This window comes from Athene cunicularia, assembly GCF_003259725.1.
Source record: "Athene cunicularia isolate RWA chromosome 3 unlocalized genomic scaffold, athCun1 chr3_part1, whole genome shotgun sequence".
Lineage (NCBI taxonomy): Eukaryota > Metazoa > Chordata > Aves > Strigiformes > Strigidae > Athene > Athene cunicularia.
Window position 1 is genome coordinate 43,253,639 of NW_020799097.1, and position 17,334 is coordinate 43,270,972.

Consider the following 17,334-nt stretch of genomic DNA (forward strand, 5'->3'; position numbering starts at 1 on the left):
ATGTGCCTTAAATGCATATAAAATAGCAAATTCTAAATGAGGACGAAAGGTAGGAAAAGCAACATTGGCAGTATGGTTTGGTTAGTTCAATAAGTTGTTAGGATGATGCTGGAGCTTCCAGATTTCCCGAATTGTTGCTAATTCAAATAAATGGAGAGGGTGTGACATTGCCCCAAAAAGGAACAAACTAAAGATGAAAATAGAGTCAGAAGATGAAGAAAAGGGAACAACAGAAGTTGTTCCAAACAAATAAGAGAGAGGCAGTTAAGAGGGTGGGTCAAGGCTGGTTTTAGTAGGAATCATGATGTCTGAGACTGAGACCATGAAGTTCTCACTATAATCATGCTGTTTTAGAGGTGACTAGTATAGAACCACTGAGGATTTTCATAAGGTATCTCAGAAGCATTTACAGGTACAAGCTCTTTAAGGCAGATCCTTTGAGCTACCCTTACCTAAAAGCTTAGGGGACACTGGGAAGCATAGTACTCCTCTGGATGCTTGATGCTAGAGCAACAGTTGCTGGATTGTCTCCAGATGGAAACTACTAATTACATGGGCTATGTCTGCAGCAAGATGAGATGCATGTCTTCTACCCTTGCTCTCCTTTAGAAGGTAATCGAGTTGTACAGCTCAGAGAAAGATGCAATGCTGTTGTCATATCCCATCTTGACAGCATGTGACGGTGTGTACCTGTCTTCCAGGTTTAACCGAGGATGAAAAATCTTTCAGCTATTAAGGGTATCATAAACTGATAGGTGGAATGATTTTTCATCCTCTGCAAATTTTTATGATGTTGAAAATATTCTTGTTTTTATCAGGGCAAAATTGAAATCTCAAACTGTCCTGTCCCTAATGAGATCCACTGGTTTGAAAGAAGCTATGGACTTCCTTGAAAATCTGTTCAAAATCTCACAAAAAAAAAAAAAACCCTGAGAAAATGTTGACAAACACAACATTCTCAAGATAAGATTTTGTTTTAACAAACTGATAATGGGGAAAAAAAACAAAAAAAAAAAAAAAAAAAAAAAAAAAAACAAACCAAAAAAAACACGCACGTTTTGTGATCAAGTATCCTTGGACTTTCATAGATCAAAATACAGTTTTATGCCCAATGCAACAGAATACAAAATCATTTGAGAACCAATGTATGGAGAGAGAATAGGAAACAAAGAGCATTTAATTCACCTTGTCCAATGCAAACAAGAAAGTTCATTTCTGCCATGGTTTATAGCTACTGTCCAGTAAATCTGAGTTTGTCCTCCACTAGCAGAGAATAGCATATACAATAGTTTATACACTGCAGGAATTTGTAAAAGAAATAAAAAAATCTTTCCTCTGCATTTGAAATAATAATAGCAGTGGAAATATTTCTATTGTTCTTAGGTTTTATAAATCAAGGTATTCCAAAGCTAAATTCTGTGCCACATTTGCCTGAACGCTACCCCTTTTCTGTAATTTCCCTTATATGTGGCAGTTAAATAAAACAGTGATGTAAAATCCCAATGGAAAAATAAATCTAGCTAGAGCAATCATGCTATCAACACATCAGCTCTGCAAAACTCCGTCTTGCTTCCTTGCACAAAATGACAATTTAAAGTATCTTTTCAGAAGTCTCTGGGGAGATTATCGTATTTTATTCTCTATTTAGAAAAAAAAAAAAAAAAAAAAAAGTTGAGAACCTATTAGAAGTCTCCTAGTGAAATACTTACAGTTCAGTTCAGCATTATTCACCAGTTTCAGAGAGGCTGAAATGTAATTTATTTCATTTTACTTTCATCAGCAAGTAAAAGTCATCCATCCAAAACCAGCTTTTCTGGATTCACACATTTCATTTGTTATCATCTTAAATAACACAGCAGTGCAGTCAAATTCCAATATCTGTCAATTGTGCACAAGTTCTGTTAAGTAATCTTTTACTTTCTGTTTAAATGCTTACACCATGGACACTGAATAAATGCTTGCTTAACACTCAAACAAACATCTTAAAGCACGAAGACTTTCTTTAAACTGTAGGGAATTTTCTAAACATTTCATGAGTACCTGAAAAACTATATTTTTCAGTTAATATTAATTTTTTTTTATTCTAGAATAAGTATTCTGCACATAATTACGCCTCTAAAAAGCCAAAGTAACTCAATTTTTAGAAGTACTTCTCTGATCTTCAAATGTAGTCTTTCTTCTCATCTGTTGTAACAATTGCTAATAACAGGTGTCATTGGGATCTCACTAGGAACTACAAACAAGCACAGAAATAGCTTGCACATACACTGACTGTGCTAATATACTATCAGGCATACAGCTAATACGTCCAGTTATTTCTGTTTCTTTGCCAAACATAACAGGTCTTGGCATATTTTACTGTTGAGACTGAGGGGGGAAAAAAAATAAAATAAAAAATCAAACATGGTTAATTATTCTTGGGACTTTTTTGCTGTAGTTGTTTTCTGTGTTAGTGATCTGCTTTGAAGACAACACTGCAATTCTGAAACGAATTCCCTGACCGCTTCCCCTCACTGTCTGTTGGTTCAGTTCTTAAAGAGATTTAGATGTACACAAACTATTTTCCTTTCCAAGGAGAAGCAGTCAGAGGCTTTGTTTCAGAGCTTCTCCAGAGCTTCATGAGGATATTCAGCTCCAGCCCAAGGTGAGGGCTGGACCACCCTGGGATCCTGCAGCATGAACTCTACCTGCATTCAGCAGCAGGGCTTCCAGAACAGTCAAAGCTCCTACAGCAGCCTGCAATGGTTCTCATGCTTGATATCCACTTTATAATGTGCTAGGTACGTTTTCCTCTTCACAGCCAGCTGCCACCAGCAACTACATCTTCAGGCTCTTTGCCACTCCTTCATCATCCAAGAAATAAAATAATGCATTCACTTCAAATATGTGCTCAAAGAGATTGACATAAGGTAGAAGTGACTCATGGCTAGGTTTTCAACCTCAGGTTTCTAATGAATATTTCTGGCTTCTAACAGCTTGAAACAAGCGTTTTTTGTTCTACTTGTTTAAGGGAAACAAAATGCATTCAGTTAATATGTATACTACATATGGTGTATTTATCTATTATGTAAGCATACATCAGCTGCCACCTGCTGATTATCCCATCCTCCTGCCTTCATATATGTTCATACAATGCCTTCCTTGTTCTGACTTGGCCAAACTTTCTCTAGCAGCAAATCAGTCTGCAAAAGGAATAAAGCCTGTGAAAGAAATCTTCTCTGTTGCTGAAGGTCCTGCAACAGGAGCGGGTCTGTATAAGACTGATCGTGCACAGAAGCTGAGTTCTGCTGAAGATCCATTTTCCCAGCCAGGCAAGTAGTCTCAGCAGTGCTAAGAAAGCAAACTTGATGTGCACTCAGGTCATACTCCTCTCATTCTCACTATGCAAACTCATAGAGCAAAACAACCACCTCTATGGGTACAGAATTTTTTAAACAGAATAAACTCCCACGTATTCTACTTACATTTTAATCTTCCTTTTTGGCATTGCAGAGCATAATTTCAGAACAATAAATAACAAAGCCAGATGCTAAGGTGTTGTGCATGACATAGGAACCTGAACAGAATAACTCAGAAAATAAACAGAAGATATGTGGAAAAAAACCTTTGAAAGAGTTTATTCTAAAACAGAATTTTTTGCTTAAAAAAAAACACACGCATAAATCATAGACCATTGTATTGGCAGTTAAAATTAATCCACTAGAAATTGCTGCTTGAAAACAATTATATTTTTTGTATTCTTGACTGAAAACATAAAAGCACAGAAAACTTGAAAGAAACTGACTGGTAATAACAATGAAGCCAATACCTGTTGCTGACACTGAAAATGCAAAAAGGGGCAAAATAAGAATGAAAGCTGAATTGTAATTTAGGAATCGTTTATCTTTAAAGCTTTCTAATAATCTCAACTATGTCAATAAACATGCTTGTTTGCTTACTAGGAAAGATTCTTGAATAAATCCACCCCATTCCCCCATGACATATTTCATCAACATCCTAGTCTGAGTGATCACTTTCTCTTCCTTGCTAGAGCTTTTTCCAAAAATCTAAAGGCAGATTTCCCATCTCCAGATATGTATACAGAGGTCTCATGCATCTCATGCTGTAAATAATCTTCAGGATTGCAGGATTCATCTTGCTGCTGTACTTCTTGCTGAAGGAGCTGTTTGAGAGCAATGCCTTCTTTCACATCCTCTCTGATAAAAGGGTTAAGGTATATAAGAAAGAAAAAGATTTTGTTTCTCATATATCATAATCCCCATTTCCACTTTCTGGCTCCTCTTCCCATCCACTCCTCTCCAGATCAGTGCCTCAGTGAATTCACTGCCCTGTTTTCTCTCCCTTCTGTTTGCCAGTACAGCAGTAGTAGTTGCTCTGTTGCCTTCTGCACCTGTGGGCTGTCGCATTGCAAAGCAGCAGCACATCTCATTAAGGCCACTGCCTCTGTCCATGTCCAGCAGGCTGGACAGTAGTTCCCTACATATGCATAAGCACATGTGTGCATGTATATATACTACATACATATACATACATACAGATGTATGTAAGGGTATGGATACAAAGAATTAGAAAGAAGAATTGATAAGACATTTCAGGGAATCTAAGGAATTAAGTGTGCTACAAATGCCACATAAATGGTGTGTGTATCTATATATGTGTCTATACAAGTATATATTCATATTTATAAAATGTTGCAGGTGTGAAAAGTGAGACACACTTTTAACAGGTGATTAAACCTTTCCTAAGGTTACAGATTGTGTGTGCCTGTGTATATGGGAGAGTGTTTATTATTTGTAACTTGTTCCAGCATTTAGATTCCCCGAGCTCTGACTTACATCTGTCTTGCTGTCTCCCGAGTTGCCTTAGGTTTTTCATTTCTAAGTTAACTTTAATCACAGAGGAATAGCTTTTGAACTCTTTTTCTCACTTATATGTTGCTGCAAACAACTGAAAGAACAAAACCCTAACCATACTGAAATTAATAGGTTTTCCAGTGTTTCTGTGAGCAAGATTTCATCTCTGATACTTCTGGTCTTTCAGCAAACCCAGCTTTGTTGACAGAGTTTCAAATATTGTTCTGAAAAAGGGTTGTGTTTTTTCTTATTTACAGAGAGAGGGGTCACTGGCTTTGATTAAATCTTCCATTTCCCTTTACTAACAATACAATCAAGAAGATTAGGATGTGTTTTCAGAGATTTGAAACAAAGATACATGTCAGAGATATCTGATCTGAATAAAATGGTATAACTAGTTTCTGGTAACATTTGTTCAAAGGAAAGTATTCTATCTCACACACTCAACTCTTTTGATGTAAATTGAAGTAATCATTGTCAAATATCTGTTAAAATCTTTATGATATTTTGAAAATCACTTAATCTTTCTGGGACTCCATTTCCACCCCTCCTTTACTGCACATATAGCAGTTTCAGTAATAATTTTGTGACTGTGCTTTGATTAAAACTTAATCAATGCTTGTAAAATTCCAAAAGATTTTTTAAGGGAAAGCATTTCAGAAATGGGAGTATTAGTGTTACATTTTATTTTGCTTGTATGGTAGCTTTAATTTGTAGATTTTAAAGTATTTCATTAAAGGAGGGAAAATGTCATTAGTCTCATGCTATAGGTGTCTCCAAGATAGTGTTTAGCACTTAAATTAACACAAATTAAATTTCACTCAACTAAACTCAGGTTAAACTGACGGAAGAGCCAGGAAGTCCTCCTACCACTTTGTTCTCTCCTCAGCATTTGAGACTTGTCAGGGCACCAACAGGCTCTAATTGGCCTGGCAAAACTGTGCTGTCCTCATCAGACCAAGATCCTGGCTATTAAGATCAGGATTTCCTAATGTTATTATTGCTTTTGGTTTCACTCTCTTTATCATATATATGTTCTAGCAGAAATTTCATTTAATTTGGTTGAGGGGAAGACTTTGTGGCATTTTAATCTTTGTTTTGTGTAACATCTGACTACATCTGATCATGCAGACGAAAGGCTGCACTCAAAAAACAGCATGCATGCTAAGCATTAGCATGTCTAGCTCAGCCCAAAAGGCTCGCTAGAGTGCCCAGACCCCTACCTGAGAGAGGAAATTAGTGAGGCACCTAAGGATGGAGACACACAGCACAAGTAGTGGAAGAGGCTGCCCAGAACAGGACTGGCATGTGTCTTCCTCCATCCCTTACCATGGCACATCCAGTGCTCTGAAGGAGTGAGTCCTTGTTGGGATGCAGATCTGGGAAGCCTCCTTTGAGGTCAGGGAGCTTGTGCCTTTCTTTTATGAAGAAATTAGGAAATTACACCTTTTGAAACACAGCCAGAGGTGGATTCATCAAAATACAGACCGTTTTTTGTCATCTTTCCAACAAAGGAGATTCAAACCTCCTTCTTTTTACAGGTTTGTAAACTTCACAGGGAAGGAAGCTGGCTCCACCATCTACTGCTGCAGACGTACCTCTGGGCATAATTCATTAGGGAGTCAATAGGCAAGAGGCAGAAAGAGGTCAAGGGAAAATAGTAGTGTCTTGATTAGCAGCTAGAGCACCAATGAGGAAAGGATTCTTCATCTTCTCATCCTAAAGCTCTTCACAGGTTTTAAAATCGGCAGCCATTGTTGCCTAGGAGCTAGGAAATCTTTAAGGAAAATGAAATATCTAGGTCTGAACCACTTCCAGCTGAAGTAGGTTTTGTATCTAATAGGTCATAGTTTCAACTGCTGCATAAAGGGTCTTCATCCTATGCCTGTTTATTTGAAAATCAGACAAATAAAAACCAGCTGCTACCACTGCATTTAAGATGGAGTCTGCTCCTGTTGGTACATCTACATCCTTAGGGCTGGGAGAATATCTAGTTTATCGATTTAGAATGGCCCTCCCCGATGAAGAATGAGCCCCTCCTGGGAAGGTGCTGGCACCAGGCTGCCAAGTGCACAGGAGCCTGAAAGGCGAATGGCCAGGGAGAGTTTAATCATGACCAGCATTAAGAGACAAATGAACAGACGTTTTCAGGGTTGCAGTTTCGGACCCAGATACCAGCATTTCCCCTGATTCTTACTAGTAGTGCTTGTTTCTGGTTTGGGGCTCCTTAGGACTTGGGGTAGTCTAATCAACCAGGGGTTTAGGTCCCTCTTAACTTTCTTGTCATCAAATTAGTCCTACCCACATTTGCTAAGATGTGTTAATTGCAGGGATTCACAGACCGTTTGCAAAGGCAGCTACCTGCCATCATTTTTCTTTACACCAATGTCTTTAAAGCAGAGGAATACAGAATTAAATAGAGTGCTGATGACCTCATATTTAGCTCTTTTTTTAAATCCTCTTCCAATTTATTTCCCTTGCTCCTTCTCTTTCTCATGTATTTCCTCCTAGCTATCTCTGCTGACTTTATTAGAAAGCTACTTTCTGAGCAAGATGACTATATACTCTTCCTCGTGTAGTAGGAACAAATGAAAAGTCTTTCTTTCCCTTGTTTAAATACCTGATTTTAATAGGTACAGTAGGGTTATACCAGAGAAAGTCTATGGGATGCAAACCTTAAGACAGGAAAAAGAATGCCTGGCAAATAGCATTTCCAAGATATAGTAAATAATTTTATATTAAATGGTTACTGTAGTGATAAAAATTTAATTAATTCACTGTGGAATTTTTTCTCTATTAAGAGTAGAATAATGTATGACAGTAAAATCCAGTAATTGGACATCAGAATGAACTGCTTTAAGTTACACTGCAAATATTTAACTTCTCTCTTTAACAAGCATAAAAGGAACACAGTAAGCTAAGAAATAGCAAATAGCTTGAGTCCTTTCAAATGAAGTATGGTCTCTGCACTAACTACTGATCTGCTTTATACAATGTCCTGTCAACAGCCTGTGCAGAATATTCTTCATTCCTGTTTTCTAACCTTGAGAGTTACTCTCAGAGGCATCAGTGCATATATTAACCTGGACAGTAAGTAGTAACAAGAAAACATCACCTTAGAATATGTAGGTGTTTGTAACTACTGGAAGATTTTTTCACTCGTTCCTTCAACCCATTCCTCTTATGTATTTGCTATTTCTTGACTGAAGGGTTGGGGTTTTTTCTTTTCTAAAGAAAGAGTCTTTTCAGTGACTTTTTGTTCAGCTTTGTATTTCTCAGCTTGTTATACTAGTAGTTCCAGCTCTCTGCTCTTCTTTTTATTATGCACACAAAGAGATACTCCAAGAAATTAACCACTGGTTTCTCTCAACTGCGATTTTGCTTTCTTGGAGGAGTGTGCGGTTTGAGAATAAGCTTTCAGTCTTGTTATTTAATATTTTAAATTTTGGGGATTACATTTTTGTTTCCATTTGTGCATGTGCATATGTTTAAACTTATTATTATTAGGAATCACTCTGAATTTACCTTCTATGGATCTTGCTCTTTCTCTCTGTGCATGAGTAAAAAGCCACTGGATTGGACTTTTAAAAGTCTTCTATTCTTGTTTACAGTTTCCAAATGTTTATAGTGATTTAATAATTTCTTTGCTCCAGCACGACAAAGCACTTCATTTAAGAGTCTTGTTTTATAATCTTAAACCTTCTAATTTTAGAAAAATAAACCTTATAATTTTAAACCTTCTAACTCACACCTACCAGCCTCTTTTTTAAAAAATATTTGGCACTACCAACACAAGTCACCTTGAAAACAGAGCTGTTGGTGCACAATGGAACAATGAATGGTGCTATTGCTCCATTTTTCCAATTGTCCATTAATTTAGTGCTGACGTCCTTACACTCACGAGTGCTCTACATTACATCACTTACTTGAACTGCACTTTTCCCAGATGGAAAATAAGCAACCATCATTTTTGGCACTCAGTATTTTATGATATGAAGGATTTGTATCCTCTATACACAAACTCTATCCTGAAGCTTTGAGTCACTGATGCTCTTTTATGAAAGCTTAGGCAGTGTTCCTCACTGCTCAAGTCATTTAGACAGCAGAATGTGGATAAGGACTTTTGGACATCATGAGTCATGCTGACCAATGCTTAGTTACTGGTTTGTTCAGAATAGTCAATAAATGCAACTGACTTGTCTGGATTACTAAAACAAATGTCTATCCTTCCATCCTGTGAGGGAAATTAAAAAAAAAAAAAAAAAAAAAAAAAAAAAAAATTTTTTTAAAAAAATAGGCCTATAAATCACCACCTCTCTTCTCCACTTTCCTTCTGACTATATCAGTAAATGCTATTCTCCCTTTCAGCCGATGGCAACTGATTTGAGAACTTCAGTTTCTTTCTTTTCTCTCTAGGGCATTTGTTGTCTCTCTGGTAACTAGTATCCCTAGCACTTAAGACTTTGCAAATTAAAGCAAGAACATTGACCTGCATCCTAAAAAAACAGTCACATCAGTACAGATCCCTCATCCAGAGGTATAATGAGTTTCTCGAGGAAAAGGTGCTAGGCAGGCAGAGGAGTGAAATGTTAAGTAGAGATCAGATTATGAGGATTTTATGGTATTTTTTAGAGGCCTCTCAGGCTTTCTTTTTAGGCTACAGAGCTGTCTCAGGAGTTATGCTGCCACAGGCAGAATCCTCCAGATCTATGCAGTTGTATCTGCAAAAAAGGCAGCATTAAATTCCAATTAAAATTTTCGAGCTTGCCTATGCAGCAAGATTCAGCAGTGTAACTACTGCATGCAGCCTCTAATCATATCTACACAAACAGCTGGTGCTTAGAGCTCCAAAAGTCTTGCTTTGCCACAGAAGTAATGTTCCCTACAGTAAGTGTTCACTATTTATAAGCAGGAATCCTTCTCTTTCCTGGTTCTGTCTGCTTTGCATGGGGAGGTGTTTTTCAATTGTATTAGAGAATCATATACTAGGAAATCAGCAAGAAGCAACTGTGATTCTGGGATGTGGAGTTTAGCACACGTGGACAGCAAAGCCTATGATTCTTCTGCCACTTTATGCTCCATCACTGTTTGGTTTAGCTCACACCATTTTCAGAGCTACTGTGAGTTAACTATGGCTTTCTGGTGGGCTGGTGGCCATCACAAATACATAGCTTGTGCAGGTATGTTATTCCTACTTCAGCTGGTCGGCTGCAGTTTTACAAGCCAGCCACAAAGCTACTGAAGAGCTCTTTCTGCAGTTCTGGCAGAATCAGAGAGAACAGCAATTTGCTGTCCCCAAACCACATGGAAAGAAGGGAGAAAGAGACCACTTGCTTCTGAAACAGCTTTTCTTTGATAAGCTTCATTTGGTGCTGAGCCTTTTCAGGGCTTTTGAAAGAAGTGTGGACTGGCTTGTGCTGCATAGCTAGGATGAGTTTTACCTTCAGGAAGATAAAAAGTACTTTCCTGGCAGGGCAGATAAAGTTTGATACTAAGCCACAGTGGTGAAGAACTCTTTTCTCTAGCTAGCACAGTATGGAAAGCTACCACCCCTTTCACAGAACGTTATCGGTCATAAACTAGCTGTGATGTGGACAAGTCAACGTGGAAGTTAAGGTAAAAAAGGTCATGTCTCTGCATGTTACCAAGGCTAGTAATGCTGCTGAGATTTCTGATAGCTTTGCATGTTTGTATTTTCCAGTTGTGCCAGGGAGGGAATGGAGACTACTGATGTTCCCTTTGAGACAAACCGACAAGCTCATAATTAGAAAGCAACACAGCTGCCGTGTGAAGTGGGGTGTCCTGACACTAATACCAGAATTTCTGGAAAAGTTCCTTGCTGATAGGATTTTTTTTTTTTTTTTCATATGTGGCAGTGGGGGTGGACAGTGTGGCTCCAGTATGGACAGCAGTGTTGCAGCCATTTCCCTCTGTTATTCTGAGAAACTCTCTGTCATGGCTTATGCTTTTTGCTGTACCATACCTAGCAGAAAGGAACCACTGAGCTGTTGCCTAAGCAGCTGGAGACTGACAGTGTGTGACTGCGGTGGGGAGAAGGAGAGGATAGATGACAATCACAGGGGAAGGCTGGGGCTGCTGAGCCATAGCAGCATGCTGCGCGTTGCACAGCAATTGGGAGAAGGGAGCTGAGAATAGGGTTTTCCTCAGCAAGGCCTGAGGGGACAAGATTCAGAGATTCTCAAAAAAGCAGCAGTATCACAGCTAGCAATTGACAAGAAGCTTTACATTTAGCCTTTGAAAATAGGGACTTCTATGTTGTTGTCCACACAATTTTTCAGTTTCCTTCATATTTTCACTGTGTAAAGTGTAGCTATTTCATAAATAAATTTAAACAAGTTTAAAGAGGTTTAAAGATGGGGGCTTTTACTCATTTATTCGCAATTCTTTGCGGTTTTAGACTGTGTTTTTATAGGTGTATTTTACAAGAATCTGTGTTTAATATTATCACTGAGCACAAGGCTGGAATGAATCAAGTGAGCCCAGTCCCAGGACCTGGGGGCAGAATCTGATCTCTCATTGCTTAGTGGTGCTTGTCTAACCTGTTCTTAACAGTCTCCAGTGGTAGGTTCGGCACCATCCCTTAACAATCTATCTTAATGGCTACTTGTCCTCGGGGTGCTCTTAGATCATTTTTCTAAAAATAAAAATTACCACTGTTGAATAAAACTATTCTGTACTGTTCTCAAAGTGCAAAACCACAAAACTGGAATCTGAGGAATTGAACAAATAATCCAAAAACAAAGGAGGTGGAGAGGGAAAGAAAAAGAACGTTGCAAACAAAAGAATAAAAATACGCAGTCTGAGATTAGCAGCTCACGTAGCTTTCAGCCTTTGACTGTATGCAGCTCTGTTAAGCCTTGTTGTACCGGGATGCTTTCAGAAATCTGTGGGGCAGGCACGGAAAGGCATGGAAACAAGCCCATGATTGGATAGTGGGGGGGAAAAAATTAACCATTCTAGTTGTAACAGAAGAGGCATAACTGGGAGCTGGGAGAGTTAATCCCAGTAAAAAGAAGCATTCTTCAGTCTCAGAGAGCTAAAGTAAAACCAGTTTGGGGCACGTCCACACAGCAGTGACTTGGAGATAAGAAGTCAGAGGCAGGCTACCCTAAGGCAATCAATCAGTTTTCTTTTAATACTGCAGGTGAAAAACTCCAGCTAATTGGAAGCATGGTCTGAGAAAATACAGCTCTTAGCATAAAGGCAGATATGCCAAGACCAAGGCTGGTCAAACATGCCAGAGGACAGAGAGAGCAATTTCAAATGAGCCTTCTTTCTAACAATAACAACTGTTTGCTTGTGATTCCTATCAGTTCCCACTGCATTAGACTGGCTTTTCAATAGTAAGGAGTATCTACCTAGCTAGCTGTCTGCTTCTAAATGGGCCTGCCTCTGACCCTCTGTATGCCTCCGTGTCCTTCTGCTCCTCAATCTTGGTAAATCCTCTGTGCTAGAAATGACAGGTCTGATCCAGAGAGTGATCCTCAAAGACTATCTTGAGGTTGTTAAGTATTTCTTCTTAAGTTATCCTGAGACCAAGTGATGATGAAGATAACAGTTAGCCCTGAACACATAAGAATTCTAAAATGAGAAAAGTAACAAGTGGGTTTTTTATTCCTTATTCAGTGTCCATGATTTAAAAAATCTTTGCTCCAGCTTAATCTTAAAATACTGCCTTTTTCCTTGGAAAATCTGAGTACTAGACTAGTAATGAAAGTTACATCTTTGCAAGTAGCAATATATTTTGGGCTACTGGCAAAATCTTGAGGGTATACCAGGGAACCTGGTGCAAAAATATACTCGAGAAACAGCCGTCGATATTACTGACCAAAAGGTTACGTTTTCTCCCTCCTGCAGTGTTGCATAAGCAGCAAAAAACATGTCTATCCTTTCTGGAATGATTGAGAAGTTACTGTTGTAATGAAGCCATGATATCACAATTACCATAAAATTCTATTTTATTTCTTAGTGAACATAATGCATTCACAAAATAGATATATTTTTGCAAGCCTTGCCTGGTGTACTTGGGGTTAATGTTGCTGGTACCCTGTTACTATCTCCCTGTTTGTGGTTTGTATTGCTACTAAATGGAGTTGCTTGCTGATGGAATGCCAAGTTTTGCACTTAAAAAGAAGCCTTGCTAAGTTTTGTATCAAGAAAAATAGACTTGTACTGATGAAACACTATACTTTCAACTTGGAAAAAAAGGCACCTAGAAAATACTTGCTACGCCACAACACTCTGAAATGTACTTTATAACAAAACTATCAAAGGTACCAAATTCTTCCAGTTGGCAAAGGTCTCAGTAAACACATTTCTTTGACAAAGTTTTCTTTTCAGAGTCTGGCCTGCCACAGATTGATGGGGGAGGGGATCCGTGAAAAAGAAATTTGTGATTCTGTGGTAGAAGGAAAACCATGAAAGAGGAAGGGTGAGCTAAGGTTACTTGGCTAGAAGTCTTGTAACAAATGTCTCCTTAGCGTCACCTTTATAGTGAGAATTTTAGCAGGAGATTGATGGTGATCTTGGTCACAAACTAGAATGAAATAAATAGACATGTAAATGACTCCACATTTTGGAGAATATTGTGAAAGAAGTATTTCATTAATTCTAGTGGACAAACAAAAAAAAAAAGGCAACCTATACTTCTTAGCAGTACAGACAAGCTACTTCTCAAGAAAATATTTGTCAGTGGCTGCTTACCACATGACTTCACTGTACTGCTGCCTGTATACAGTCCCAAAAGCCATGAAGGCAGAGTTTTCTGGTCCATTCCGTAGGTTCCTCAATCTGCTTTATAAAGCACAGATGTTATTGCATCTGAGGTTAGCACTTCATCCTGAAAAATTACTGCTATTCCCAGTGCACATCTTAATAGTTATTACTGGAGTTAACACAAAATGGATTACAAAAATAGAATTCCATGACAAAATCCTGTCCAGCTTCTCAGGGTATATATAAGTGGTATTTTTAGGAGTCTGCTAAGGTCTTCTGTTTCCTTGAAAGTCTATCATTCCAGGTTTTAATGGGTCTTGATTTTACATCCCTTTTCCACCATCCCATTAGAAGTAGCTTCAGAGTGAAGCATGCCAGTGACACCTATACATCTAATGGATGTATAAGTCTGCATAATGAATAGTCAGTTCTCTGAATCCAAAGGATGGAAAAGAAAAAGAACTATCCTGACTGTGGTCTAGTGTTTTGGCAAAAGGCAATATCTAAGAACCGTGATCCCAGATCAGGACAGGACACATGTATTCACAGGGGAGCAAAGCAGTGAGAGGAAACAGATCTGGGAGGGATAAAATAGGTAAACTCACCTGCTTAGTGTTGAGAGATGGTGCTCTGCATAGCACAAACAACAAGTGTTTATACTTACACTGGCACTACAATTCAAAAGCTTCCTATACAAATGCAACACCGTGGACACGCTAGATTTTCAAGCAGAGAACAGAATACATAATATCTAGACATTTCCTATGTAACAAGAATTGCCATGTGATGGTGCAGGGATTTTTGTTAGTTAGCAGAAGAGCTTAGTGTAAAATAATCCCTATCAGAGAGGCTTGTGTCAGAAGGCTTTTAACTGGACAGCGACTAAGTTACAAGGCACAATGTTAAGGTCCTTTTCTGATTTCTCATCTATTTCAATCCCTAGAAAATTATTAGTTTCTGTGAATAGACACCTTTCCTAACCTATTGTTCAAGCTCAGCTCACGATATCTGTTCAGTGGAAAGCTATACGTATTCTGCGTGTTGGTTTCAATAGCACAGAAATGAAGAACAGTTACACGAAGATCGGCTCAGCCTCTCATTTTTCCCTTAAGCTTCATCTCCTAGAACTGTGCAACCTAAATCCCTTCTTCCTCAGAGACCCCATTCTGACTCTCACTGTAGTAAGGCAGGGAATCAGCCTTCTGCTTTCATGGGTCATAACCTCCCCTCCCCTCTAGATATATTTTCTAGCAAAAATCAACATAGGCTAAAAAAAGCCAACATGATGTTGCTGTAAAATCACATATTTCTTTCAGATGAACTTAAATTGCTGAGGATAAGTGGAAAAACCATGGACACCACAGTTCCTCCCCTTTACTCCCTTCAGGATTATTTTGCTGAAAGCAGAGAAGAGGGTGCTTAATTATGTCCTAAAGAAAAGGGCCAAGACAAAAGAGCCAGACTCGCCATGCCACTATATTTTATATAATTGCCTTGGGTGTTCGTGCTGAGGTGCTGGCAATGGGGGGGCTGCAGGGCAGCCTCTGTGAGGAGAGGCCAGGGCTGCCCCGTGCTGGGCACAGACAGTTCCAGCTGTGTCTGATGGGCTCACAGCAGGGCGTGGCTGAGCCCAGCAGCCAAGATGGCAGCACCCCTGGGACAGCGTATATAAGAAAGGGATAGACAGTTAGGAATGAGGGGAAAAATGTGACAAAAAACCCTGTGAGCATCAAGGTCAGAGAAGGAGGGATGGGAGGACGCGTTCCAGGCACTAGAGCAGAGACTCCCCTGCAGCCCGCAGAGGACCACAGTGGAGCGGTACCCACACTGCAGCCCAGGAAAACCCCACACCAGAGCAGAGGGGTACGGCCTGATGGAACTGCAGCCTATGGACAGACCAGCCCATGCTGAAGCAGAGCTTTTTTTCCTGAAGGGACTGTATCCCATGGGAAGGACCCATGTTGGAGCAGGAGAAAAGTGTGAGGAGGAGGAAGGAGCAGCTGGGAGGAATCGTTGTGCACTGACCGCAAACCTCCCTGCTCAGAGGCAGGGAGGCGGTAGAGCAATTGGAAATGAAAGATGAAGTCGAGCCTGGTAAGAAGGTGGTGGTGGGGAAGGTATTATTTTAACTTTTGTCTTTGTTTCTTACTGCTCAAATCTATTTTAATGGGCAATAAAAGACATTAATTTTCCCCAAGGTGAGTCTGTTTTGGCTGTGACAGTAATTGGTGAGTGATCTCCCTGTCCTTACTTCAACTCACAAGATTTTCTTCTTATTTTCTCCCCCTGTCCTGCTGAGGAGGGAGAATGAATGAGGTGATTGGGTGGGTGTCTGACAGCCAGCCAAGTTTAACCCACCACAATAACTAAAACCAGAATTAAGACCATCTGCCTTCCCAAAACAGGGCAGACATTGTGGCAAATTCCTTTTTCCTCAGGATATAATGTTAAAGCTAAGCATAACGTTCCCTCGTTTTTCCTTTCATCAACAATGAATGTGAAAACATTTTCATTGTAACTGTAGTGCTACACTCACACATCAGTTTTTATACTCACAAAGCAGCAAAGTTATGTTGTATTCATGGACCTCTGAATCACATTCTACTATATCTTCATTCTGATTTTAACTACTTATTTCACAGGTTAGAGGAGATGAGCTATGAAACTGTCTTAAAAGGCCTGAAATTATCTTTCTGATTCCTGTGACTTTTTTTATTTATTTATTCATATTTATATTATATATATTGTATGCATTTAGGGGTGGGATTTTTATAAAAAATTATGTGGAACTAACTAGTTAAGATTAAAAAAATCCAAGGAATTTAAAAATATGCAGAAAAAGAAACCAGACAATTTTTATAGTCATTGAAATGCACTGCAGAATTACTTTTCTACAGTAGGCCAGTATATTCAGAGCACTTCTTTTTGGTAGCAAATTTCTACTTCTTTTTCCTTGTACGTCATAGTGCTCTTTTGCATGGTTAACTGCTTTAATTTTTAGAACACCTCTGAGTTCTAGGGCTATGTACAGGAGCAAAGGATAGCTATAAGCAATGGGTAACTTTGCTGGGTTTCACAAGAACCATATGGAAAAGATGTTCTGGAAAGAGATTTATCACTTCTCTCAGGAAGAGTGAGGACAAAGGAGGGTATATGAACTCCTCACTCCTTTTTCCCCATGGAAAAAGTGATACTTCACAAAGATGCAGCACATCTCTACTTTCCCTAATTTTTAACACAGGGCTATGTGATAAAAACATAATCCAATATTTAAGGACATCTTTTTACTCATTTTTCTTTATGTGGAAACTATGTGAGGCTGCATACGGGAACAGAGGAGCTGAGAACCCCTATTGCTGCTTTCCTTCCCTAGCTGTTTTAGAAGTCCTCTGGAGAAGGCATGAATGTTCATCCCCATGTAGCCATCAGGCATGAACTAGTTTCCTAACAGTCTTACTGATTACAGAATTAAAGTTCTAGTCTCTTCTTTTTTTTTTCATTCTTCTAATCCTATTTCCTCCATATGTCTATACACACAGATACAAATGGACCAAATCTGCTGCATGTTATCCCTTACACAGACACAAGGACAGAATCAAAGGGTAATTTTGTGTCTTGTGTGTCTCTTAAACTGTTGGACTAGGTTCTAAGCAAAAACTTCTCAAGATAAATACTGATTTCTTTCAAGTATGAGATGCATTAAAATCTTGGGTTTATGCCAATTAGCTTTTAATGTGAAGAGGAG

General features: G+C 38.9%; 1 protein-coding gene across 1 annotated transcript in view; it reads left to right on the top strand.

The window, feature by feature from the left end:
- Positions 1 to 17,334, top strand: part of FUT9 (fucosyltransferase 9) — a 111,868-nt gene that overhangs the window by 85,020 nt on the left and 9,514 nt on the right. The gene's annotated exons all lie outside the window — the stretch shown is intronic.